We start from the raw sequence: 25,824 nt of genomic DNA, 5'->3' as shown, positions 1-25,824 counted from the left end.
GACCGGCCCAACCCCCATCTTTTTTAAGTAAAGTTTTATTGGGCGCCCAGACACACCCATTCATTTACGTTTTATCTGTGGCTATTTTCATGCTACAAAGGCAGAGCTGAGTACTTATGACAGAGACTAACTGACCTGTAAAGCCTAAAATATTTACTATTTAACCCTTCACAGAAAAAGCCTTTTGGCCCCTGTTAAGATCATCAACCCTGAGCAGAGAAAAGAGATGAGAAATCTAAATGAAAGCACAATCTGAACAAAGTTGATTACAGGTTACATCTAAAGACAACAACTATAATAGAGCGTAACACATTTGTCATATATGGAAAACATCTTTTCTGGTCATCAGGACTCTGTTCAGCTGCAAGTATTATAATAAAAACACCAGTAGGGGCCTACAAAAATAGGCTTATTCATCTCACCTAAGAAGTCTAGGTGGTTGCTGGCATCGACTCAGCACTCAGCAGTATCATCAGATTCGGGCCTTTTCTATCCATGACTCAGAGCCAAAGATTCTGAGATTCGTGATTGTTCTTCCTATTGGTTGCAAGATGGGTGCTTGGCATCAGCAGTCACGTCCATGTTCAAAGAAGGAAGAAGGCTCATGCCCTCTGCCCATTTCTTTCTACCTGGAAATGAAAGGCTTTCCCAGAGGCCCCCCTGCCACTCCTTCAGCAGATGTCTGCTTCCATCACACAGCCACCCCTACTGTCCATGAGGCTGGGAAAGCAAGTATTTTCCACTGTGTCCTCTGTGTGGGGATGCCATGGAAATGGCTTTGCGGTAGCCACTCAACAGTGTCTCCCACAGGCATTGTTTCTCATTTTAGGTGTATAGGCACAATGGAGCTGACCAACGAATATTTATTGAGTGACCGAATATACAGATAGTTATTTCCTTTCCTCCATATCAGAGAAATTATATCTAGACAGAAACTGCAAAACTTTATCTAAGGATACTCCCAAGGATCTCTCAAGATGATATGGCTGAGAAACAAGCTGAGAGCAGGGTAGGTGGACCCTGTGGCTGAATGGCAAAGCAGGGATGCCTCAGACAAATGGCACCTGTCCTGTTCGCTCACCACAGGGTTCTAATTGGATTGGCACAGGGCAAATTTATTGTCATCTTAGGGACAAGCTTTTTGTCTTGGAGTTTTTGTTGAGGTTTGCAGCATTTACCCCATTTCCTATAGCATTGAGACCACACCTGCTTGTTGATAAACATTAAACTCATCCCTTTAAACATACCAATAAAATAATGATATAGGGTCATAATCTTTAGGTTGAGTTAGTCTCATCTACCTATGAAATTAGAAAGAAATCGCTCCTGGTTTTTTTTTTAACCTTACTACTTCAAGCTTTATATTTGTGCTGTATATTCAAATTTCATTTATTATGAGAACCTCCAGGGTAGAAGAGTTGTTAGTTTGAAATACTGTTGCATCAGTACTCTCTTAGAGACTTAATGCCATTGTTACAACCAGATGACCTTCAACTCTTTATCTGTAAATTTGCTGCTTGTGGCCAAATCTCACCTCCTACTTAAACAACCAAAGGAAAAAGAGTAGTCAGGGCTCTAAAGGAATTTAGTTTTACTGGCAGAGTTTTTCCATGATTCTTTTAGGATAACAATAAAACAAAACAGGTTACTTGCTCTTTCAGGATCTAACCAGGAAAGCAGAGCACTGAGGGTATTTACAACAGAGGGAATTTAATGCAGGGAATTTCACAGGGGAGCTGAGAAGCTAGTGGGGGTGGTGAGGTTAACAACAGCAGGAAGCCTGTCTCCTCCCTGGAGACAGAGGGAGGAGGTGGTGCCCACCAGAGTCCAGGAGCCAGGGCCACGTCATGGAAAGTAGAATCATGACCAGACTATGGATTTGAACTGGAGCTACAGAAGAGACACAGCTGCTGCTAGAGTCCCATCGCCAAGCCGAGGGAAGGGGGAGTGGTGCCGGGTTTCTCCCTCCCACACTCCATTCTCCTTCCAGCTCCTCCCATCGGCCAAACCTAAAGGGAGCCAGTTGACTTTGGAGCCTCGAAATGCAGCCACACAGAGCAGATCAGGGGGAAATGAGGAACAGAATTGAAAACAAACAGAAACAGCCAGAAGCCTCCCGACAGATGAAAACCTACACTTTGGTCTCTGGTGATAATTATTAAGTTGTGCCTCCCGCTCGGCTATCTGACTTGACTTCTTTCCCGTGTTGGTCACGATGGTTAGGTCAGCTCAGCACAGTAACAGTTTCCACTGTATATCAATGGATGGTCAGCGTTACTAGACTCTGGGAAATACAAAGAAATAGAAGACAGTATCATTGTCTATATGTAATCTACTCTTACATGTATAGGTAGTCGAAGAAGACTTCCTAATAGAGGTAAACCCTAAAAGAGGAGTGTTTTAGGTAGAGGGACTAGCCTAAGAAGTGGGAGGAACATTTTGCATGGCATACAGAGCAGAGAGTCTGGGAGGGCTTGGGTGACTGAGAAGAGATTAGAAAACTTCGCAGGACTAATAGAGGACTTTAAAAATTGATCCATGGAGACTACAGACCTTTCATCTGAAAGATGGTGATGAGTTCAGCAGATGCCAGAAAGAATATAAGGGAGCTCTTGGCATAATCTAGCCACAAGGTGGGAACCAAGGGGTTGGCTGGAAATAAGCGCCATGGAGTAGTGGCTAAGAGCACAGGGGCCGAAGCAAGACTTCCGGGGTGCAAGTCTCATTTCTGCTCCTTACTCCTGCCTTCTCTGGGAGACAAAGATAATAATAGGACTTACCTTGCAGAAGCATCAATTTTACGCCTGACACATGATAAATGTTAGCTATTATTGAAATCATATTAGAGGATGAGCTTATCAAGAAAGAAAGGGAGAAAGAGTAAAACGCCCCCGGGCAGCTTCAATGTATATTTGGAACTGTTTGTAATCTAAATTGTACTTGAAATCACTATGAATGCATAAACTCACTGCATGAATGAGTTCAGAAGAAGGAAAAACAGGGCCCAGGACAGACAGAGGAGACAATAGACAAAGCAGTAGAAAAATAATAAAAGAATTCCATGGGCCAACGTATGAAAACCTCAGAGAATAATAAAGCCTTATAAAACAATGGTTGCTCAGCAGGATATTGGAAACCCTGGATGGATGTCTTCTGCTCAGTTTGCTGAGTTGGTTCTCTGCTGGCTCTGGCCTAGGTATTACCATCATTTTTGCACATCGCAGCATTTTAAATGGTACTCCTGGAGTAAGAGCTGATCACAATGTTGCATAAGTGCCTGTCATCAGTAAGCATTAGAAAACTAAGTGATACATTTTTCATGCACAGGGAGTTGAGTGTACATCTCTAAATCTTCCAAGGGGGCTAATTTGGCAATGACAAAAGCACAGTTTTTTTCCCATAAGGTACCAGATCCAATTGGCTGGTACCAATTTCCTTGTTTCACACTGGAGGCTGAAAACAATAAGGACAGGGAACTAAGGAAGCGAAGCCATTACCGACAGCCACAAAACAGCCGACGTTGCTGCAGATGGTCTGTGGTCAGCCTGATACCAGCTCTGGCTGAGGCTGCACATGGGTGTGACTCTTGGTTTGGAGTAAATGGTGGAGTGCCGGCCTGGGGGTGGAGATAAGGGGAGGAGGTAAGGAAGAGAGATGTGAGGACAGATTCACTGTAGGGTTTTGTCTGTTCAGTTTCAATTACTGCGTCAAGTATGGATGTGCAGAACCCGATTTGGTGGCAGCTTGGTGAATGCAGTTTACTGTGGTTCTCTTTTAGTTGGCAGTAGTAGGATTAAAGTGTTCAGAGGGACAGAGGTCCCTGGGGATGGGGAAGGGGTTGTAATGTTACTAAGGAGATCAAAGAAGCTCGGTCTTACAGGTCTAGAGGCTGTGTATACTAGCAAGGGAGTGGGGGGGATATCATTGATTTTCCTTAAACGCTATAGTTCTTTATCTCTGTTCATCCCATGATCCAACAATTAGTTGTTTGAAGAAAAACCCCACAATCTCTTAGTTTCTCTTATATTTGGGGTGACCACGTAATTCATCCTCCAAACTTAGCGAAAGGGGATACAATGACTATTTTTGCTGGGACAATAGTCCTAAATAAATAAATACTCCTAAAGTGGGTCTGTCGCAGACTGATTGGAATTTGTAATCATCCTCCTTACAACTCATTTCAAAATCTTTTTAGTTCCTATAGCATCATGGTTAATGGCACAGACTCTGGAGCCAGACTCACTGAGTTCAAATTCCAGCTCTGCTGGAAACTAGCTGTACGACCTTGACAAGTCACTTAACTTCTCTACAGTTCAGTATCCTCATTGGTGAAATGAAGTATAGTCATTTTTCCTACATCCAAAGGTTGAGCTACTAAGTGAGTTAACATGTAGACAGCCACTTAGGGTAGATCATAGTGAGCTATTTATTGTTCTTGTTATTTTAGACCCTCAAGGGTAAGAAGCCTTATCTTACAGACCTTACGCCTGCCTTCTCACCCCCTACATTGACATGGAGAGGCATTCAGCAAGGGTTTGTTGAGTGAGTAAATTAGAAGAAAGAAGGAATGAATACAGGAAGAAAAGAACACAATTTTTTATCTTTTCCCTTCATTGTTTTTTCTTGATTCTTTCTTCCGTCACTATTTTTAGGTTACTTTGAAGCACAGAGACACTGATATCCACTCAACGACTCTTTCAAATGCCGGTCCTAACACAGCCTTGACTATACCCTGGGATCCCTTGGTTTTGAGTTTTCTTTTCCTTACCTGACCTGAAACCAACACTGGCTACTCCTCACCGTCTGCTTTTCTACCTGCCTCCTCTCCCAAGCTGTTAGACCTTGCTGGGGAAAGGAACATCTTGCCAATTAAGAGTCAGTTAGTGCTGTTGCTTCCACCTCAGCTAGTCCTGTTAGCAATCCCTTTTATTCATTCTCTGTCATATTCCCAAGGATATCCTCTTTCTTATCCCTCAAGTTCACAGCCCACTCAGCCACACCTCTCTCTCAGGAGTTGACCTGCTTTCTGCTTTATTGAGATGAGATTCTCTAGCATGAACTGCTTCAACTTCCTTCTTCCACACCCATGTGATGCATAACCCCTCCTGTTATCTCTTTGCCCGTCTCAGAGGGGAAAGTGCCACATCTCCTTTCCAAAGCTAATTGATTCCCTCTCTGCCGTCCTCCAAATCCATCCTTCCAGAGCTGTGCTCCATCAGTTGTCCCACTCTATTTTCTTTTTCACAAGGCCCCTAAATCCTTGCTTCGTTCCTTTTAGATATAAATATGCTCGTGTATTTTTCTCTTCAAACAGCAAGAACAACATTTCTCTTATCTTGCTCCTTCTATTCATTACCAAACCTGTCGAAAGAATCATCTCTGCATATTAGCCTCTTTCATACCTCAGTCATTTCTAAACCCTTTTAAAATGACTTCCCATACCACTAATTTGAAATTGTCCTCTCTAAAGTTACTACTGATAGTTCCCTAATTCCAGTGACTTCTCCTGGGTCCTTGTCCTCCTCAGTCTCCCTGCAGCATTTTATGCCACTGATCACCGCCTCTTTCATGCAATAGTGTTCCTTGGCTTCCTTGACTTGGCTTGATCTTGGTTACCCTCTGGCCTCCCTAATTTGTCTTCGTCTCTTCCATCTCCCAACTGATCATAGAGGTGCTCCTCCAATTTTCAACTCTTCCCTTTATGCTCACAGAACTTCCTCAGTGATCTCAACCATTCCCAGGCCCTTGACTGTCCCCTCAGTGCAGATGGCCCTGGATCTATAATTCTAGCCCAGCAAATCTCCCATGCCACAGGTACATATTGCCAGGATTCTGCTGGACTTCTTCACATACTACAAGCTGGATTTTTCTCAGCACATTCTTCCAAACCAACTCTCCCTCCCTGGTCTCTGATAATAGCACCTCCATCTTCCCATCCCATCCCCAAGGCTTCAAAGTTCAAATAATTTTTACAAGGTCGGACAATTAAGTTTGCAAACTCATCCTAGAAAAAGTGCTACATACCTCAATCCTGAATATCACTATGGTCACCTTTGAAGTACTCCCCTTGGGAAGCTATGCACCGACTCCAGTGTCTAGTCCACCCTTCAAAGCAATTTTGAAACTGCTCTTCTGGAATGGCCATCAGAGCTGTCATCATATTACCCTTGATGTCCTGAATGTCATCAAAATGTTTTCCTTTCAATATTTCCTTTGTCTTTGGGTAAAGAAAGAAGTCATTGGGGGCCAGATCAGGTGAGTAGGGAAGGGATTCCAATACAGTTTATTTGTTTACTGGCTAAAAACTCCCTCACAGACAGTGCTGTGTGAGCTTGTGCATTGTCGTGATGCAAGAGACATGAATTGTTGACGAAAAGTTCAGGTCGTCTAACTTTTTCACACAGCCTTTTCAGCACTTCCAAATAGTAAACGTGGTTAACTGTCCAGTTGGTACAAACTGATAATGAATGATCCCTCTGATACCAAAAAACAAACAAACAAACAAACATTGTTGCAACAAGTTTGCGAACTTAATTGTCAGACCACATGTGTCTCCTTCACCTAACTCGTTTTCCAGATTCCATCAGTTCCGCCTCTACCTCCATACTCACTGCCACTACCCAGGATGTTACCTCTTATCTCAAATATCACAGCAGCCGCTAACTGCTCCCATTTCTTCCAGTCTGTTCTGCCAACTTATCTTGAATCTTCATCCATCACTCCCTTTCCTCATAATGCTTCATAGACTACAAATAAAGGCCTAACCTCCGCAATCTGGGCCCTCTTATTTTCCTAGATGTAATTCCTACTATTGGTCTTTGCACACACTGCTGCCCAGCCAATCCAGACTTCACCTTTCAGAGTAAGTCCTACACATCTACCTCTAAGCCACGTCTTCTTGTATCAGAGTCCTATGGCTGCCGTAACAAAGCACCACAAAATGGGTGGTTTAAAACAACAGAAATTTATTCTCTCGCAGTTCTGGAGGCTAGAAATTTGAAATCAAGGTGTTGGCAGGGCCATGTGTCTCTAAAGGCCCTAGGGGAAGAATCCTCCCTTGTCTCTTCTAACTTCTGTTAGTTGCTAGCAATCCTTGATGTTCCTTTAACTTGTAAATTCATCACTCCAATCTCTGCCTCCATCTTCACGTGGTCTTTTCCCCTGGGTATCTGTGTCCAAATTTCCCTCTTCTTAGAAGGATACCAGTCATTGAATGAGGGCCAGCCCAAATCCAGTACAATTTCTTCTTAACTTGATTACATCTGTACACCCTATTTTCAAGTGAAGTCATGTTCACAGCTTCTGGTGATTAAAACTTCAACATATCTCTTTGGGGACACAGTTCAACCCACAACACTTCTCTGCACTGATTAATTTCTCCTTCCATCCAACTCTACCTGTCAGAATCCTTCTACTGCTCCAGAGCCTGGTTGATTTTCACCTCTGTCATGAAGCTGCTCATAAGTCCCCTTCAGCCCCTCCCTCGAAGTAACATAATATTTTGCCCCTATTATAGGTGGCTATTTCTGCACATCACTCTGCTGCTAAATTCTAAGCCCTTCAAGATATAGAACACATACATCATTCATCTTTGTATCACTCAAAATGCCAAGCAGAGTGCCTTTTGCTCATGAACTTACTTCATTAAATCAAATTTTAAAAATTTCCTTATAGATATTAAATTTGACCATGTCCATATTTTTGTCACTAAAAGTAATTTCTCACTTTCATCAGTAAATCTAAATGTTGGCCATGTTTAAAGAATTTCAATCTAGACTTACTTTTACATTGCAGTGTTTCAACATTAATAACATATCTCTTTTTAGAAAAAAAACTCTATAAATTGCTTTCCATAGGTCATTTTTCTATGCATTGATTTCTTTCTTGGATTATTTTGAAGTTAATATTGCAGGTGCCCTGAATTCTGTTGGAATCTAATCATCTGGCATTCATAAGCCACATCAGGGAGTGGTGTGGGGAGGCCGGCTTGAACCTTCACCTTCAGCCTGATAGGCAGTAGTACATGGAGAATTGAGTCAGCCTAGACAAACACGTGTTCCTTCTGGCCGAACTTTTATGTTTTAAATATGTAAGTAATTCTTTATTGTAAGGTTGTTGTAACTAGTATGATGTTCCAAGTCCCATATTAATTTCTTTTTGATTCCTACAGATTTTAAATTGGAAAGAGATGGAATAACCCCTGTGTGCTCTTGTATCTTAATTAGAGTAGGTATCTGTTCTCGTTTTTCATTTAGAGTTGCAGTATATATATTATATATGATGTGTATATATATTACACACACACACACACATATATACATACCAGGAGTGCCAAAAATTGTATACAAGTGGACACTTTGATCAAGCAGTAGTCCACCATGATCAGAAGTGTCTGGACGGTGATGGTGACCACTTTGAGCAACTCCTGTAATTGCAGAAATCAGATGTGATATATTCATCTTTTGTTATTGGTATATATTGAGTATTACAATTTTAATAGTTTTTTTCCTTTCTTAAAATGTGTATACATTTTTTGGCACCCTCTATATACAGACATAAATATTATCTATTTTCATGAGTATGTGTATTTGTATATATATTCATGAGATAGCTGGAATCTGATTAATCTCCTAAATAGATTGAGCACATGCACAGCAAGAGCATTCAGACTCTGGGTTTTTAGTCAAGGACATGGTTCTCTTTTTAATGCATATTTGAGACTGACAGACAGAATTACCAAGGATCAGCAGTCATGGGGAGAAAAGGGAAAACAAGTGAAACGGTAGATTGAAATGGTGTTTAAGGGCCAGTTTCTCTGCGTGCACTCACTCTACAAAAAGGGTCCTAGGGGCTGTGGGGAAACAGGCAACCTCCAGGCTGTGAGCTAATGCGGCTCGGGCACAACCACTGTTTGTATTAGCTGCACAGCCCTAGGAGAGATCTGGGAAAGCTAGCTTGAATTCCAATGAATATTTACAATCACACTGCTCCGGAGCCAAATGAAGTCACAGCGCCCCAGACTACAGGTTTTATGCATCAAAAGAAAATGAGAGGAGAGCAGCAAAAATGGAGTTGCCTTTAGAGAGACTTACAAACACAGATCTCACTGCTTGTGGCAGAACGAAAATGCTTTATTTCTGATAGGAGCAATTTATTCTTCAGACACCTTCCTTGATAGTAGAAAGCGCCTGACTGGGTTTTGAAGTGAGAACGTCTTTCATAGATGATTTTTAATTTCAAGCAAGAGAAAGGCATGGAAAGAATTGTATGGCGTAATTTTTATTTTGTTTTCTAACAGAAGACCCTAGAGAGGAGTGAGAAAATCCCTAAGCCTGTCACAAATGCCCTCTTCTTTCAGTTTGTGTTTTTATCCTGTTCTCATAGATTGTCATCCTTCATAGGACAGCCCTGGGAAAAGCTGCCACCATTTTGTGTCCCCAGGTTAAAGCCTTTAGGTAATTGATTGCCAGTAATGCATGCGACCCCCTCACTCATTTTTTTTCTCATAAGCTGTTGATCCACATCAAAGATCTGGAGAGAACTGGGTGGGAAAAATTAGTCAGAGCTGCTTGGACCCAGGGAGGCAATTTTTCACTTTCAGAGGTGCCAGAGTAGATGAAATTGAATGTTTTCAAAGGACTCCATCAGAACCGGTTTTGTGGTTTGGCTGACTAATCTCTTGGACTAGTAAGATTTATATTGGATTACGATTTTCTAGTAGCCTTGGTTGCTGCACTAAGCAGAAGTCCTCTATACTCCCCAGCCATACTTTTACTCACTAATTAGTCCATCTTCTCCCATTAACATGCTACTGACTCTGGGTGGTGAACACACAATGTGGTATATAGATGATGTTAAAAAAAAAAAAAGGGTGCTTCTGTCTCTCATTCATTTACCTGCCTGCTCACCCTTCCTACCACAAATCTGCACATCCTTTCACAGGTCTGTCCATCAGCTTGCCTGTATATACCCAAGCTTGGAGCAAAGAGAGGGAACAGTCATGTGCCTGGATTTGTGTGACTGGCCATTGGTAAATCTGAGAAAGCATGTTTTATTCTCAGATTATAGTTCATTCTCAAATTCTCAGTGGAAATGCCAAACCACTGGGGAAAAGGAGAAGCTTTGGGTCCCCATAATCTCCACCAGCCTTTCCCTATTCTTTGTGGTAGATGAATCATATTTTGTCAGTCTTACATACATACTATGCAAACACAGCTTCAGGGTACTTCTCCTTCCAAGTAGATTGCTGCCTCTAAACTCTTTCTTTAAGGAAATCTGTAGCCACTATAGTTAAGTTATTTAGTAAGTCCCTACTGTATACAAAGCAGCATATGGTCTATAAGTGTACAATACACGTGTAAATATTTTTTTGTAAAAACCCGTGGATGTAGTATTGCTAATTGTAGGACAAAGAATCACCTTAAAATAATGTGATTGATTAATTGACTCTTTATGGTCAAAGGAGTGTTATACTTGGGCTTATGGTCAAAGGAGTGTTATACTTGGGCTTAGAGACCCCAGGAGGCTACGCATTTGTTCTAACAGTACTGCTATTGCTCAAAATATTTGGGTCTCCTCTTCTGGAAGTGCCCATTACAAATTTTAAAGTAGGCAAAGAACTTAAACAGACATTTTCCCAAGAAGATATACAAATGGGCAGCAAGCATATGGAAAGATGCTCATCATCATTAGTCTTGAAGAAAATGAAATAAAAAAGACACAATGAGATATCACTTCACACCCATAGGACGGCAATCGTTTTCAAAAAGTGGAAAATAATAAGTATTGGAAAAGAGATGGAGAAATTGGAACGCTCATACATCACTGATGAGAATGTGAAATAGTGTAGATGCTGTGGAAAACAGACAGTTCCTCAAAAAGTTAAGCATAGAATTACCATATGACCTAGTAATCCTACTCCTAGGTATATGCTCAAAAGAATTGAAAACAGATATTTGAACAAAAACTGGTATATAAATGTTTCTATTAACTCTATTCACAATAACCAAAAAGAGAAAACAACCCGAATGTCCATCGATGGATTCATGAATATAACAATATGTGGTATATCCTCACAATGGAATATTATTCATCCATTAAAAGAAATGATACATGCTACAGCATATGAACCATGAAAACATTACGTTAAGAGCCCAGTCACAAAGACCACATATTATATGATTCCTTTTATATGAAGTGTCCATAGTAGGCAAATCTGTAGAAACAGAAAATAGAAATAGATTAGTGGTAGCTTAAGGCTAGGGAGCATGGGGCAGGGAGTGGGAGGGAGGTAGAGGCACCGGTGATGGCTAACAGGGTTTCTCTTGTGGTAATGAAAATATTTTTAAATTACCTATGATGATGGTTGTACATATCTGTGCATATACTGAAAATCAATGAATTGTACACTTTAAATGAGTAAATTTTATGGTATGTGAATCATTTCCCAATAAACCTGTTCTATAAAAAAGAAAAAGTAATTTATAAGCCATACTAAAAAAAGTATTAACCTATTGCTTTATGATCCTACCCAATACTTTTAGATAAAGCATAGTATTATTCAGCTTGTTTGTTTTACTTATTTCAGAAGCTTTGTTCCAACTGACTTTTAGCAATTTTTAGAAATCCAATCTACTGTCAAGAGGTGCACATTTGCTGACAATGATAATATCCAAAATAATGGCCAGAGGTCATGAGAGAACTGCCCAGACAAGGGGTCCCAAAATTTTTACTAGTACCTGTGAAATAGATTATCTCTTTAGATGACTTCAGAAAGGACAATTGTCATTTGGAGCTATAAATTATGATGTGTGTGTTTAAAAAAGAAAAGTCAGGGCCAGCTGAGTGGTACATTGGTTAAGAGTTGACTTGGGACACCAGCTCTGAGCAGCAGGGCCCTGGTTTGGGTCCCACATGAGGGCCAGTGACACTGCACCCTCTACAGCTAAGATGGTGAACAACAGCTTGACCTGGATCTGGGCTGCTGAGAGTCGCCGTCAACGGCGTAGGCTACAGTGGGCTGCCATAAGCTACCGTGAGTGGCTGGCAGCCAGCATGAGCGACTGGCAGCTGGCATGAGCTGCCGTGAGCCGCCGTGAGCTGCTGTCCAATGGCCGACGACTGACCTGCCTCAGTTGGGAAGAGTGCAATGATCACAATACCAACATGGGCCAGTGAAGCGACGTCCTCCACAACTACTGGGTTGTCGATTAAGTCATGACGTATTTTTCTATGTTTTTCATTGCAAAAATGCATCATGACTTTTCCAACAACCCAATAGACTGAAGAACAAAAAAAGGATAGAAACTTGTCTGTTCCCCTTCCCCAATTCCCCAATAAAATCTTTGGGGGGGGGAGTCATATTTTACATATCTATGTGTATATTGGTATGTGCATATAATTTGGAAAATATAAAACTTACAGTGTGTGTGTGTGCATGCGCTCACAATCTTTGGTTTGTTATAGGAAAGTAGAGGAAATGGAAATGATTTTTTTTCTGCTCATTCAGCAGACATTTATTGGGGTTTTAATTTATAGTACAAAAATCACAAGACAGATTTTTCAGGTAAATTCCTTATCTGATTAAGTGGGGATAGCCCAGATTTTTTGTAAACTCCAGAATTAACCAGAGAATAGAGACCAAATAATACATCAGTGCTTAAGAACAAACTTTGTATGATAGTGAACCAAAAATTAGTGTTCCTCTGGAGAAGTTCTAAACTCCTAAAAGTGCCTTGACCAGCACAATATTCAAAGGTGATGTAACTAATTATCTTGGCAGTGACTTATGGATGGTTATTATTGACCTACAAAGAGGAATCCATCTTCAGTTCTTCCCATAGTTTCAGGCCCTCCAACACTAAGTACTCTAACTTTTATTAAAATGGTTCCTGTTGCCCTATTAACTCATGACAACTGCATAATAATACAACAGGAGAGGATATTATAGGTGTTGGTGGCTTCTTTGAAATCCTGTCCACTGTGCTAATGATCTATGAGTAAAAGAAGTCACTTGTATGTTTCTATAGAATTATTTTAGTTTTTTGTCATTTCTCCCTCTGCTAAAAATGTACTAAGTAAAGTGATAATAACTAGATAACTAATTGCCTCCCCCACTGATGTTCAACTTCAGGTTCAAGAGGAAACTTAGCCAAACAATGATTTCTGTGAACTCAAGTGAAACTCTAATGATACCACTGCATAAGAGAAAAACTGCCACCATCACATAAAAAAAGTTAACGCAGAGCAGATTGATACCTAAGAGAGGCCCTTTCAACCCTGCAGGCAATGGTGTTTTCAAAAGTTTGCAAGCCTACCATTTTATCTGGTATTATTTGAATGTTCACATGTCCCCCAGAAGGATAGATGGCATTTTTTTTTCCTAACCTTGAAATAGACACTCAATGAAAATAGGAAATAATGAGATTTTCCTGTACATTTCTGCTAATATATCAACCCTCACTAATGGCTAATACTTCCAAGATTTAGTTCCTTCATCAATTTGAATCCCAACCCAACTTCTAAAACCATTAGTTTGCAGTGGTGATAGTGTAGCTTTTATTGTTTCGGAAAATATACATATAGATAGATAGATAGATAGATAGATAGATAGATAGATAGATAGATAGATAAATTTCTTTACAAACTTAAAATCTACTTGGATTTCTACCTCTGGGTAATTATTGGTCAATATGTCACCCTTTTATGTTTATATGTACATTATAAAATAGATATAAAATACACAAAATGATACCCAGAGGAATAAAGGAACCAACATTTGTTGCAAACATACCACATGCCAGACGTTGTACTTGATACTTCATTTTAATCCTCAAAATAACTGTGTACATTCAATGAAATTTCCATTTTATGGACAAGAGGAAGTTCAGAGTCACTCAACCTGTGACCTCTGATAAATGGTGGTACAAGGATTCAAACCAAAGTGGAAAGCCAAAATCCTTATAATGTCGAAGGCCCTGCATTCACAATCCCTCCTCACTCCTTACATCTTGTATCTCATTTTTTGTTATCTCTCTCCCTCACCCTCCTCCAATGCTGCACATCCGCTTCCACCTCAGGGCCTTTGCACTGGCTCTTCCTTCTTCTGGAAACCCCCTCCCCCATATTCAAATGTCTCATTTTCTAACCTTCTCACATCTTGTCTCAAATGTCATCTTCTAAGTGAGGCTTCTCTTGATCATAACCCTCTCCCAGGGGCAGCCGGTTAGCTCAAGTGGTTAGAGCATGGGCTCATAACACCAAGGTTGCCAGTTTGATTACCACATGGGCCAGGGAGCTGCGCCCTCCACAACTAGATTGAAGAGCACTACTTGACTTGGAGCTGATGGGTCCCGTAAAAACACACTGTTCTCCAATAAAATTTCTTTAAACAAACAAAAAGCAATCCCAATCTTTCTATCCCTGCTTCTTTCTTTTTCTGTAGCATCTTTCACCCTCTAATGTTACCTTTATTGTATGTTTCTTCTGCTAGATTGTATGCGCCACTAAGACACAGATTTTTGTCTGTTTTTTTTGTTTGTTTGGTTGGGGTTTTTTTTCAGATTTTTATTGGGGAATTGGGGGAAGGGGAACAGACAAGTTGCTGTTGTTTTTTGTTCTTCAGTCTAGTTGTAGAGGACGTTGCTTCACTGGCCCAAGTTGGCACCATCATTGCACTCTTCCTGGGCGAGGCAGATCAGTCGCCGGCTTCTGGATGGCTGCTCATTGCAGCTGCTGGCCGCTAACGCTGGCTGCTGGCTACACATGGTAGCCTATGGCAACCCACTGCCACAGGGGCTGCAGCCTACGCCGTCGCCGGCGACTCACGGCAGCCCAGCTCCAGGTTGAGCTGTTGTTCAGCATCTTAGCTGTGGAGGGCAGTGTCACTGGCCCTCATATGTGGGATCCGAACCGGGGCCCTCTGGCGTCCCAAGCCAGTTCTTAACCATCGCACCACTCGGCCGGCCCGATTTTTGTCTGTTTTGTTCTTTGATGCTTCCTCACCAACCAGAGCTGTGGCTAACACATAGTAGGGTCCCATTAAGTATTTGCTGGCTGCATAAGTGAAGGAATGATGACTCCAAAGCCTGTGCTCCTCCCTAGTGGCCCCAGCAACAAGCATACGGAGATATTTTTAAATACTATTCATCTAAACCTCTCCTTCTGCTCCCCAATTTCTCCCATTTCACCCAACGGCCGGGAACAAGCCCTTCCCTCAACTATCCGGCTTCTGTCTATGTGATTGGGAGTGGAGAGGGCATTTCTGTTGTCTGTGGAGCTGTGGGAAGATGACCTGGGTTCTGTGTATGAGTGGAAGGGGCTAGATCTACCATCCTTCTATTTTCCCAGGAAGGGGAGGGATAACTCTTTCTGCTGGCCACCCAACAAGCTTTTGAGTGAGCCATGGTGCTGGGCAGCATGGAGGCTAAAGACCCAGGGGGGAGAAAGGAACTCAAACCTTCTCTGCCCACTTGCAGCCTCCTAGGCCCAGAGAAGAGCCCCGTGCTCTATTTAGCATTTGCAGTCTTCAGAGATGAAAAATAAATCTGAGTTTGGATTACCTTTCTAGATGGCTAAAATTCAGAATTTCATAATGAACAGTCACAAGGCCTAATGGATTGTGTTGATTAGCTCTCACCACTGGATATTTGTTGAAATTCAACATGGAACTAATTCATCTTTGAAAACCATCTTAAACTTTCTAGTGGCCCATAAGCCTGTTGGAAGAAAGACAGTGGCAGAAAGCAGGTTCTTACCATTTCTCTGGTGTAGTTCTTTGTAGGTCTGAAATGAACTTACTTTTTTTACTTTATTAAAAAAAAAGTTTTTGGCTGACTCAGTATATAATAAGAGAAAATGGCTGGATACAAGACCTTATAACCAGTTAACTAAATAAATAAAGCACAAACTATCATCTCCCTCCAGACTTTTTTTCAATGTGTGTGTGCACACACGTGTTTGTGTGTATGCATATATACTAGAAGGAAATTCAGTAAGTTGTTATTTCTGGAATTGTAAGATTCAGGGTGCTTTTTATTTTTTTTCTATGTCTGCATATGTTTCAAATTTTCTACCATAAATGTGTATTTTATTTTTATAGCTATAAGAGCAATTCATTTTATCAGTAATGTTTAGAAATTTTTCATCATTTTCTTTGAAGATCTATAGAAGGTATTCCCTATATTCATTATGTTGCTTTGGATCTATTTGCTTTTTCTAAAGGCCTACCATGATATTAAAAGCAATAAAACTGTTTTACTAATTAAAATACTTTAAGATTTTTCTACACTAAAAAATATTTTTTTAACACCACAAAATCTTTCATTTAGTGATTTTTTTTTCCTCTGAGAGCGAATGAAAACACAGAACCACGTACGAAGTTGAAATTTTGGAAAATGGATGCATAGCAATACCCCTCCCTCCATCTCTCACCTCTCCATACATTCATCTACTTCATCTTTTTATTATTATTATTATTATTATTATTATTATTATTATTATTTCTTAGTATATTTACTGAAGATCTGGAGGTGACATCTAAACTACTTGTCTCCTCAACTTACAGAGATGGAGAAAATGAAGACCCACCTGGGAGGGTCACCTACTTTCTGAAATGAAGGCAACTAACACTTTGAAGCCCAGGCTTTCCAAGAGGGAAACCACATACCTAATCCTTCCTATAGGTTTCAGAAAGAACATGGATGAAACTTCTTTTACTCTTTTTTTTTTCTTACACAAATTTAACACTTTGATCACTTATAACCAAAAAGCAGTATTTAAAGAAAAAGCATGGGTCACTTTTATTATGTACAGCTCAGTTAGCAAGATACCACCTTGAGTAGCTATTTAAAGGAATCACACTTCAAAAGATAATTGACCTAAATTCTCCTTCCTGCTCTGCACCCCGGGTGAGTCTTGCCCATGTGCACCCCTCCCGTGCATCTCACACATGGAAGAGATACAGTAGTGTCCTGGGGAGCATGAGAATCTAGGCCAATGTGATTAAAACTAATTCAAACATTATTTTAATGTCTGTGTTTAGTTTTCTAAAAATCCTCAACTTCAGTGGGTGCCTAAGGGCTGACAGCTCCACTCTGGAATGAATCAGTAGTTGATTTATAGAGAAGAACACTTTAAACTGATTACACCTGCTCTGGTCCCATCTGGTTGAGGTATGATGAAATGAAGTTCTATGTCTCTGCTTTCAAAGTGTTTGTTGCCATTTGAATCCTGAACAACATTACAAAAGCACACATATCTAAAAGAAAAAAACTGCACCATCGAGCCACCTACTGTCACCTAATTTCTTTTGTTAATCTCGTAAAGAATACCAGCGTAAGAACTTTTTTTGCAGATGTTCACTAATTCAGTCACATTACCTGGTGATGTTCGCATTCCAGGTCCATTTCATTGCTTTACCCCAATGATGTATTTTAACTTGTACAGGTAAATGATACCTGCTGGTAATATTCTTTGGACAATCGTGCAATCACTTAAAGTTCTTTAGAACCTACAGGAACACCAACGGAATGTTTTAAATATCCAACACATCTACTGGTTATAGAAATCCTGTTGGCATTTACTAACTCTTGTTCTAAACATCTTTGGAACAAAATGGAATCAGCAAACATCTTTGGTACCTGATCTTCCTGGAATGCTTTTGTGCCTTTCTCCCGTTATTTGGAAAATCATATTGTTGCTATCATCGTAGAACACTTCCAGGAGCAGACTTGGCATGAAGTTCTGACTCATTTATAAAGCCATATATTACATATCACAGCTTTCTCTTCAGTACACAGTGGATCAAGGCAGATGTTAAGATGGAGAATTTTTGTATTACCTAAGGTTGTGTGCTAGCAAAGAGAGGCGTAGGAACCAAATTTCTAACTAATAGTCATATTTCTGGTATGTGCCATTGTATTAGCAAGTGTTCTTATTGTGTGTTCCTCAAACAAAACCATAGCCATTGCGCTTTAAGTTATAAAACTAAACAGGATAAAAAAATAAAAAGGGATATGCACTAAACCTCTAATATATAAAGAGTAGAGGAGGCAAACAGAATATGAAATAGGGAAATGGCTGGTGGACGGAAACAAAATCAAGCTCCTTGGAGCCTGAGATTATATGAATATGAGCAAAAAGCCATAGAAGTCACTTAATAATGAGGTCAAGAATGCTGAATAATTTAACATACCCTTGGATTTTGATTTGTGATTGTTCAAAACTAATATTTCACAAGCCACATTGCATCTTGTCACTGAGTCCTATGTCTCCCAAGATAATGCCCAAGTATTAATGGACCCAATTTATGGAAATTACCTAATTGGCTACAGTCACTTTAACTTGAACATGACATTTTGGACTGTTCTGTAGTCACAAGGGTAAGTTAGAAGCTTAAGCAGCAGACTTGCTTTTTGTGATAATTGTAGCTGAAGCTTGTGTTATCACCGAAGCTTATTATTTTGCAAGTTGTGCACTCAGCCTGCTTTATGTAAAAATGGTACTATAAGGAAAAATCCCTGAGGAGGCTTCTTTTCTCTCCTGGTTCTTCTGACACTCCCAGATGAGGATGACCAAACAAAATGCTACGTGATTGTGTCTAAGTACACTTAACTACACACCCCCTGGTAAAATATCTTAGTGCCATGAATTAAACAGTTCCCTAAATCTCTCTATTCTCTAGGTTGTATGTTTCATCAGCTAACCAAATTACTGCTATTGAATGACATTCGTCAAGGGCACTCTTTCTGTCTTAGGGCAATTGTGTACCTACCTCACCATCGGGCAGGGAGATGAGGAGTAAGAAGTCTGCTTCCTGTTGGCATTGTCATTGGCCTCCATTGTGTTTCTGCACAGTAGGAGGGCATCAAACAGTGGACATCTTTCTCTTGTTAGTACTTCTTTGTGTTTCTATAATGCCTTATAGTTTCAGGAGGACATATCTTCCCTCTCTCCCTCTCTTGCTTCCTTCCTTCCGTATTGATTGAGTACATAAGATGATCCAAGCCCTGCATGGGCACTAAAGATACAAAGATAAATGAAATATAGTCTCTGCCCTCAAGGAGCTCCCTGGTTGAGAAAGAGGAATAATTCATTATAATCCTGTGTGATGAGTGCTATAACCATGTGTACTACACAAAATGCCAGAAATCAGGAAGCTTTGCAGAGAAAGTAGTTTGGGGGCCAGATCTTAAAAGATGAACAGGCGTTTACAACTGGAGAAGGAGAAGTGATGATAGGGGACTCGGGAAGTAGTTGCCTCAAGCGAAAGGGATGGCTGGTGTGAGGACATCAAGGTGTGATATATGTGGCTGAAATGGCAGGTGGAGCCAGATCAGAAAGGACTATATGTGCCTTAGTAAAATAATAGAAAAAAGTATAAATTGGTCTCTGCCCCAGGTCCAGCCACAGAGATCCTAAACCTCTTGGGATTTCCTGGGTGATGGGTGTGTCTTTTGTTGTAAATGAGGCAGCTCTTGGTGGGCTGTTGGATAGCTTCAGGATAGGGACTAGTCCCCAGAAAGACTAAACTATATGATTAGAAGCTTGGAACTTTCAGCTCCACCCCCATCATCTGGGAAGGGGAGAAGGGCTGGAGATTGAGTTAATTCACTCATTGGCTACGTAATGAAACCTCCATAAAAACCCCAGGACTATGGGGTTCAGATTGCTTCTGAGTTGGCGATCACATCTATGTGCCAGGGGAATGGCGCACCCCGACTCCATGGGAACAGAATCGCCTGTGTTCAAGACCTTTCTAGACATCACCCTATGTATCTCTTCATCTGGGTATTCATCTGTATCCTTTATCGTATCCTTTATTAAAAATAAACCAGTAACCATGTTCCCCTGATTCTATGAGCTGTTCTAGCAAACGATGGAACCCCAGGAGGGGGTCATCAGAACCTTCTATTTGTAGCCAAGTCAAACAGAAGTTGGGGGTACCTGAGGACCACCTACTTGTGATTGGTGTCTGAAGTGGGGAGCAGTCTTATGAGAATGAGCCCTTAACCTGTGGGGTCTGTGCTAACTCTGGTTACTGTCAGGATTGAATTAAATTGTAGGACACCCAGCTGGTGTCAGAGAATTGTCTAATGTGGAAAAAACCCACACACCTGGTGTCAAAAGTGTTTAAGAAGTGTTGTGAGTGTGAGTAAAGGAAAACACGAGCAATTTCCTAGACAGCCTTGTCCAGGTGTCTGGACAAGTCACCACACTTCCTTGGGCTTAGGATACACATAGCCTGTTTGACACTTCTCCAGGCAGCAATAGTTTGATGTTTATGCTACCGTCCTTTCAGCAACAGTCCATTACCATATACTGTTATATATTTTCCTCAGGCACTGGGTACATGAGCTAACGAAAGCTAACGTGGGAAACTGTAGTCTCCTCTCACCCAGTAAGCATCAGTGTCCCACTCTGCAAACAGTCTTACTCAGCAAGCACCCGGCCACACTCTCTGGAGTTGAGTGTCTTTTGCAATGGTACTGTTTATTCTGCCATGATCTCTCCTTCTGCAGCTTATTTTTGCTCTGGGAAGCAATTTTGATCCATATGGCTAACAAAAGGTGTGCAAGTGCTAGTGCTGGAGCAAAGGAATAAAGAGTATCATGCTGGGTATTCAAATAATAAATGTAACAGCACCTAGAGTGAGTTTTAAGGAAATGGTGGATGAGAGAGGGAGCAGTCCTCAGCACACAGCTGGAGATGGGTTGCAGCCTGACTTCAGGAAGCACACCATATGGAGCAGAGCACCCTGGGAGGATTGTACCACACCCGTGGAAATCTGGCTGGAGGGACATTGCAACCTCCAGGAACCTGAAAGGCACAGAGTGGCCATTGTCAGCCATTGCTGTGATACAGGCAACATGTCTCTGCAGGGTCTATGCTGTCAGAACCCTGTGCAGCACTCATTCGGGTGGGGCACCGCTTTCTTGAAATGAGTGCACTGCCTGCACAGAAGAGGATAAAAGGGAGACTCACGGCTTCCTAGAGTCTACCTCTGGAGCCAGGCTATCTGGGTTCGAAACCCAGTTCCACCATTGACTAGCTGTATCACCTTGGACATTGAATCTTATCACACCCACACCTCAGTTTCCCTGTCTATAAAATGGGAGTAACAGTTCTACCTACCAAATGAGGTTGTTGTGAAAATAGAATAATACTTATAAAAAGCTTAGAACAGTGCCTGGCACCTAGTAACTGCTTGAAGATAGTAATTATTATTATTATTATCATCATCATCATCGTCATCATTACCGCTATTATTGCTTCTTAGTTTTCTGTCTGTAAAATGAGGAAAATTGACTAAATGATCCCAGAAGTCCCTCCAAGTTCTAACATTACCTGAATTCACTAATCTCTTTTAACCTAGGAGAAAACTGTCTCGGAGGGTTTGACTGCCCCCGCCAAGGTGACATGGAGAGTAAGGAATAAGATGCAAAGCCGGGATGGGAACCCAGGTCTGCCAGCCCCTAATCCCACGCCCTGTGTGCCCTGTTATGGACCAAAACCTGACCAAAGCAGCACCTAGCTCGGTCCCCTCGCCCCATAACCCCTGGCACCCTCACTGTCACAGAACCTCAGGCCACTCATTTGTTCCGTGTTAATCCCTCCCATTCTTCCGCAAATCAAGAAGGGATGTGGCAAGACTGGGGAGCCAAAGGGGATTTGTTGCATTGGAGGAAATAGAACTTAGCACGGCATTAAATACCCTAAAGAATATTCCTCCCGGCACTTACTGCTCAAGCACCTGCTGCTGGTCCCTGTGCTATTAGATCGATCCTCCTGCTTTCCAACCAACACCATAGTCAGTTCACAGGAAAGCCAAACCTGTGGATGTGGCCCTTTGTCTTAACTACCTTTTGCTCTTATTTCACGTGGCTGGAATTCTAAAATATAGATCCAACCCTTCCCCCACCCCACCCCCCGCCCCCCGCACGCGCTCTGGGTGCAACTATGGCAATTCTGCAAACATTCAGTAAAGACAGAGGGGAGCAGGAGGAGGGAAGGGGGAGATATTTCCAGCAAGCTGACCTATCCTTTAGTGGTAAATTTTGGTAGATTTTGCTTCTGTGTACTTTCCTATGCTTTTGAAACACACATGTAGCAGAGACATAGGTCTCTCATTCCTGGGAATGAAGCGTTCTTCTTTTGTTTATTCCCTCTCTTTTTTTCTTGTCTCTGTCCATTTAAATATTAGGATCATCACAACCCTTATAACCGCTAAAATATCTGTGCAGGTTTTCTTTTTAATAGTATTTCGCATTTGACCAAGCTGATTTCATCAGAGGAAGTTAATGTGCTCATTTTAATTTGCAAAATTTCTTCCTCTTTTGATTTCTTCTACATTTGATTTTGAGCACACATTTAATCATTTCTGATGGTTTGTGTTTCAGCATCAGCTGGACATGCAGAATAGCCTCTCAACAGTCTTAGAATTTGATTATGACCAAGGAACCACTATTCTATAAACACCGAAAATTGGAAATTATCTCTAGAGCTGTTTGTTAACGAAGTCGAAGCCTAACCTTTAGGGCTCATTAAAATTCCACCGATAAAAACTCTCGCACTGGTCTCTCTTTCATGGATTCATCCCTGTGTTAGGAGTGCTGGTGTGTGGAAATTGGTCTGAGCCCTCCCTTGGTCAGGTTTAGGCAGAGATTTTTAAAGCTTGTAGATTTCTCTTTCTCTCTACTCCTCAAGGCTATGTGTTGTGAATCCAGACAAACAGGAATGGGTCTCTGAATGTGTAACTGTTACTGAGCCAGTCTAACCAGGCCATCCTGCTGAATCTGTCTTCCTTCACCAATAAAGGAATGAAGTCAGTTTGGGGTAATTAAGAGGAGCTAAAAGAGGGACATGTTTTCTGTACCTGATGGTCGAAATAAATATGGACCAGCGGGGGAGGGGAGGAGAGAAATGACAAACCTCCAGGTTTGAGGCACAATTGGTGGAATGCAATGAGCTGTTGTAACGAATCTATCTGCTAAGTGACAGTCAGTTAAAATACAGCCATTCTTATCAAAAGATCCCTGCATGGTGACAGTAGCCACTGTCCTATTCTGCTAGTGGATAAGTCCTTCCAAACCCTCCCCAAGCTGCTGTGTGCATGTGCAGAAGAGGTTGGTATATCTTTCTAAAAGAAGGATGCCATTGATGGCTCATAGCATCAATATTACTGTTGCTAAACAGATGGAAAATAATTGTTTATGGAATTTGTGTTTTAATCACATTAAAGTATTTGGCAGGGAGATCCACCTAAGTACACAATTCAAAGCCTGCCTTTGATCTGGGCCCCTTTGGGGCATTTTCCATGACTGATAAACTGCTCCTCTGAGTTCATAGGCAAATGATGAAAATGATAAAAAGGAAAAGAAGAAGAAGAAGAAGAAAGCCAGGCACCAGCCTCCCGTTTGGGTATTTTGTCTCCTTGGAGAATCAGACGAGCCAGCCAGGCTTGCAGTCGTGCTGACGACGCAGCACACATCCCACCCAGTTATACACCCACGCAGGGTTCAGTATGAATGCCCTCACCTCCCCCTTCTCCACTTCCCTCCTCCCCTTTGCACACAGACACACACACACACACATGCCCGATGCAAGAATTCATACACTCTATCTTTTCAAAGATTCCTATTGCCTTTTTACCTGGGCCAGTTTAGATGCTTATAAAGTATTTATCAATAATAGCCTTTACATATATTTTCCTCTTTCACCTGTCACACATTTCTTGGTTAGCATTATAATGTGACATGATAGAAATCAGAAGCTTTCCTTTTAATGAAAATGAATGTTCTAATTGTGAAATATTGTGTCTTTTCAATATTCTGCTGTAAATCAGGGCTACGTGCAGCCGGAGGCAAGACTGAAACCCTGTTACCTTGCCAATTTCCCTCTTACCATAACCCAAAGGCCAGAATCTAGTGTAGAAAATGCGATAGCCATGAGAGAAAGTGTTCTATAGATTCTCTTTTCAGAAGCACAGTCCCCACCTTTCCTCCTCTTGAGATGGTTGATCAGACACTTCCCTCCCTTCTTAGAATAAAGAGATCTGAGGAGGTTTTAAATTCTTGGATGGGTTTTTTGTTTGTTTGTTTGTTTGGTGGATTTTTCCTTCTCATTCTTTCTCCTCTGCAGAACACAACTAGTAAATGATTGGATCTTTGACAGAACAAAGGTATTTTTGATGGGCTCTGTAATCTAGTGCACTAATGTGCCCAGTCCCCTCATTGTCTTGCTGTCTGATCCCATCCCTTCTGCCAGACAGTCACTGCGGGATGAGTCACTTTTAATGTCTGATAATCAAGGTGAATTTTCAAAAAGCTGCCATTTTGGAATTATGCACTATATCACAGTGTCAGGGACGAGAGGAGGAGGAAGGAGGAAGGAAAGGCTAAGATAGACACCTACTGCATGTTCAGAGAACTGCAGGACACAGCCAGGACTGTGCCAGATGAGATGTGTCTGGAGGGTCTAAATCGATCAAGGCGTCCATAATGAGAAGGAGACTGTGTTAATTATAAATTAAAAATAACTTCTATGATAATGAAAATTATATGCACAGGAGAAAACGTCTTAGTTAAAACAGACTGGAGGGATGGAATTAAGCACCAGCCATTTGGGGGTTTACGTGCTATACCTCCTGAATATAATGCGGTCCATTAAATAACCTAATACAAACTTACATAGGAAAAAGAATAGAAGTGAATTGCGGCTGTCTCTGTGGATCCTGTATTGTCTGCCATCCTTATTTAAAGCAACATCAGCTAAGGGAGTTTACCTAGCTGATGAATACAGTCTTCCCTCAACTCGGGAGACTGGATATTTCTGGAATCATTTAAAGGACTGAAACCTTTTTTCCCCCCATGAAATAGCGAGGGAGTTATTGGAAACCCCAGGTAAACAAAGGCCAATCAAATATTCTTGCAAGACTTCGACTATTCAAATACACGTTGGTCAGTGTCTTCTCCAAGGTAATTAACTAAACACACTGTTATGTATTGTGGCTCTGGGATTTTTTTTTTAATTGTTAGCCTTGTATTAAATAGTAGGGTAGTTGAAGGAAAAATTATATAAGAATAGCCTGCTACTTCTGTTTATTATTCAGATAAGTGAGTGCCTATAAATAGAGCCAGGATGTTTTGACTAGGAAAATGCTGTCCTCATTACAGTTGGGGGGAGGTGGGGAGATGCTGGGGCGATTTAAAGCTGAAGCTTCAAAGCCTTGTCCTGCTTATAAAAGCACGAGGGTTTTCATGGCTGTTTCAGTGGCAGGTCAGAGTCTGCAGGTATTTTATCTGTCCTGGGAGAGGGAGGTAATGGCATTTCTGAGAATGCTGTTTTGTAGCCATGATGAATGCTTACATGTTTCCTCGAACAGAGGAATTTAAATACCTGCATATCTTCTTTAACACAAGTTACGTCTACAGATTATTATACCTTGTTATTGTCTACAACGTTAATTAGTCCATTCTCTCCCAATTCTCCACCCCAACCTTCACCACTATAGGGGACACACACACACACACACACACACACACACACACACTACTAAACAGACAATTGTAAAATAAGCAGAGAAGGAAGAAAATATTTAGCTACCATGTTGCTGTCCTCATGTAAACAAAAGAAGATTAGACATAAAGAGAATATTTGAGATGAAAGTGACCCCTTACAGATCTTTTGGTAAAATCCTAGTGGTACTGAAACAGCTAGAGAAGTGACTTGTCCTAGGACAGTCAGTCAGAGAATGGCAGATTCCAGGCTGGGGTCCAGGCATCTAACTTGCAGGCTGGCGTGCTTTCTATGCAGTGTGCTCTCTTC

This window comes from Hipposideros armiger, unplaced genomic scaffold (assembly GCF_001890085.2).
Source record: "Hipposideros armiger isolate ML-2016 unplaced genomic scaffold, ASM189008v1 scaffold_9, whole genome shotgun sequence".
NCBI lineage: Eukaryota > Metazoa > Chordata > Mammalia > Chiroptera > Hipposideridae > Hipposideros > Hipposideros armiger.
Note: the sequence above shows the minus strand (reverse complement) of the source record.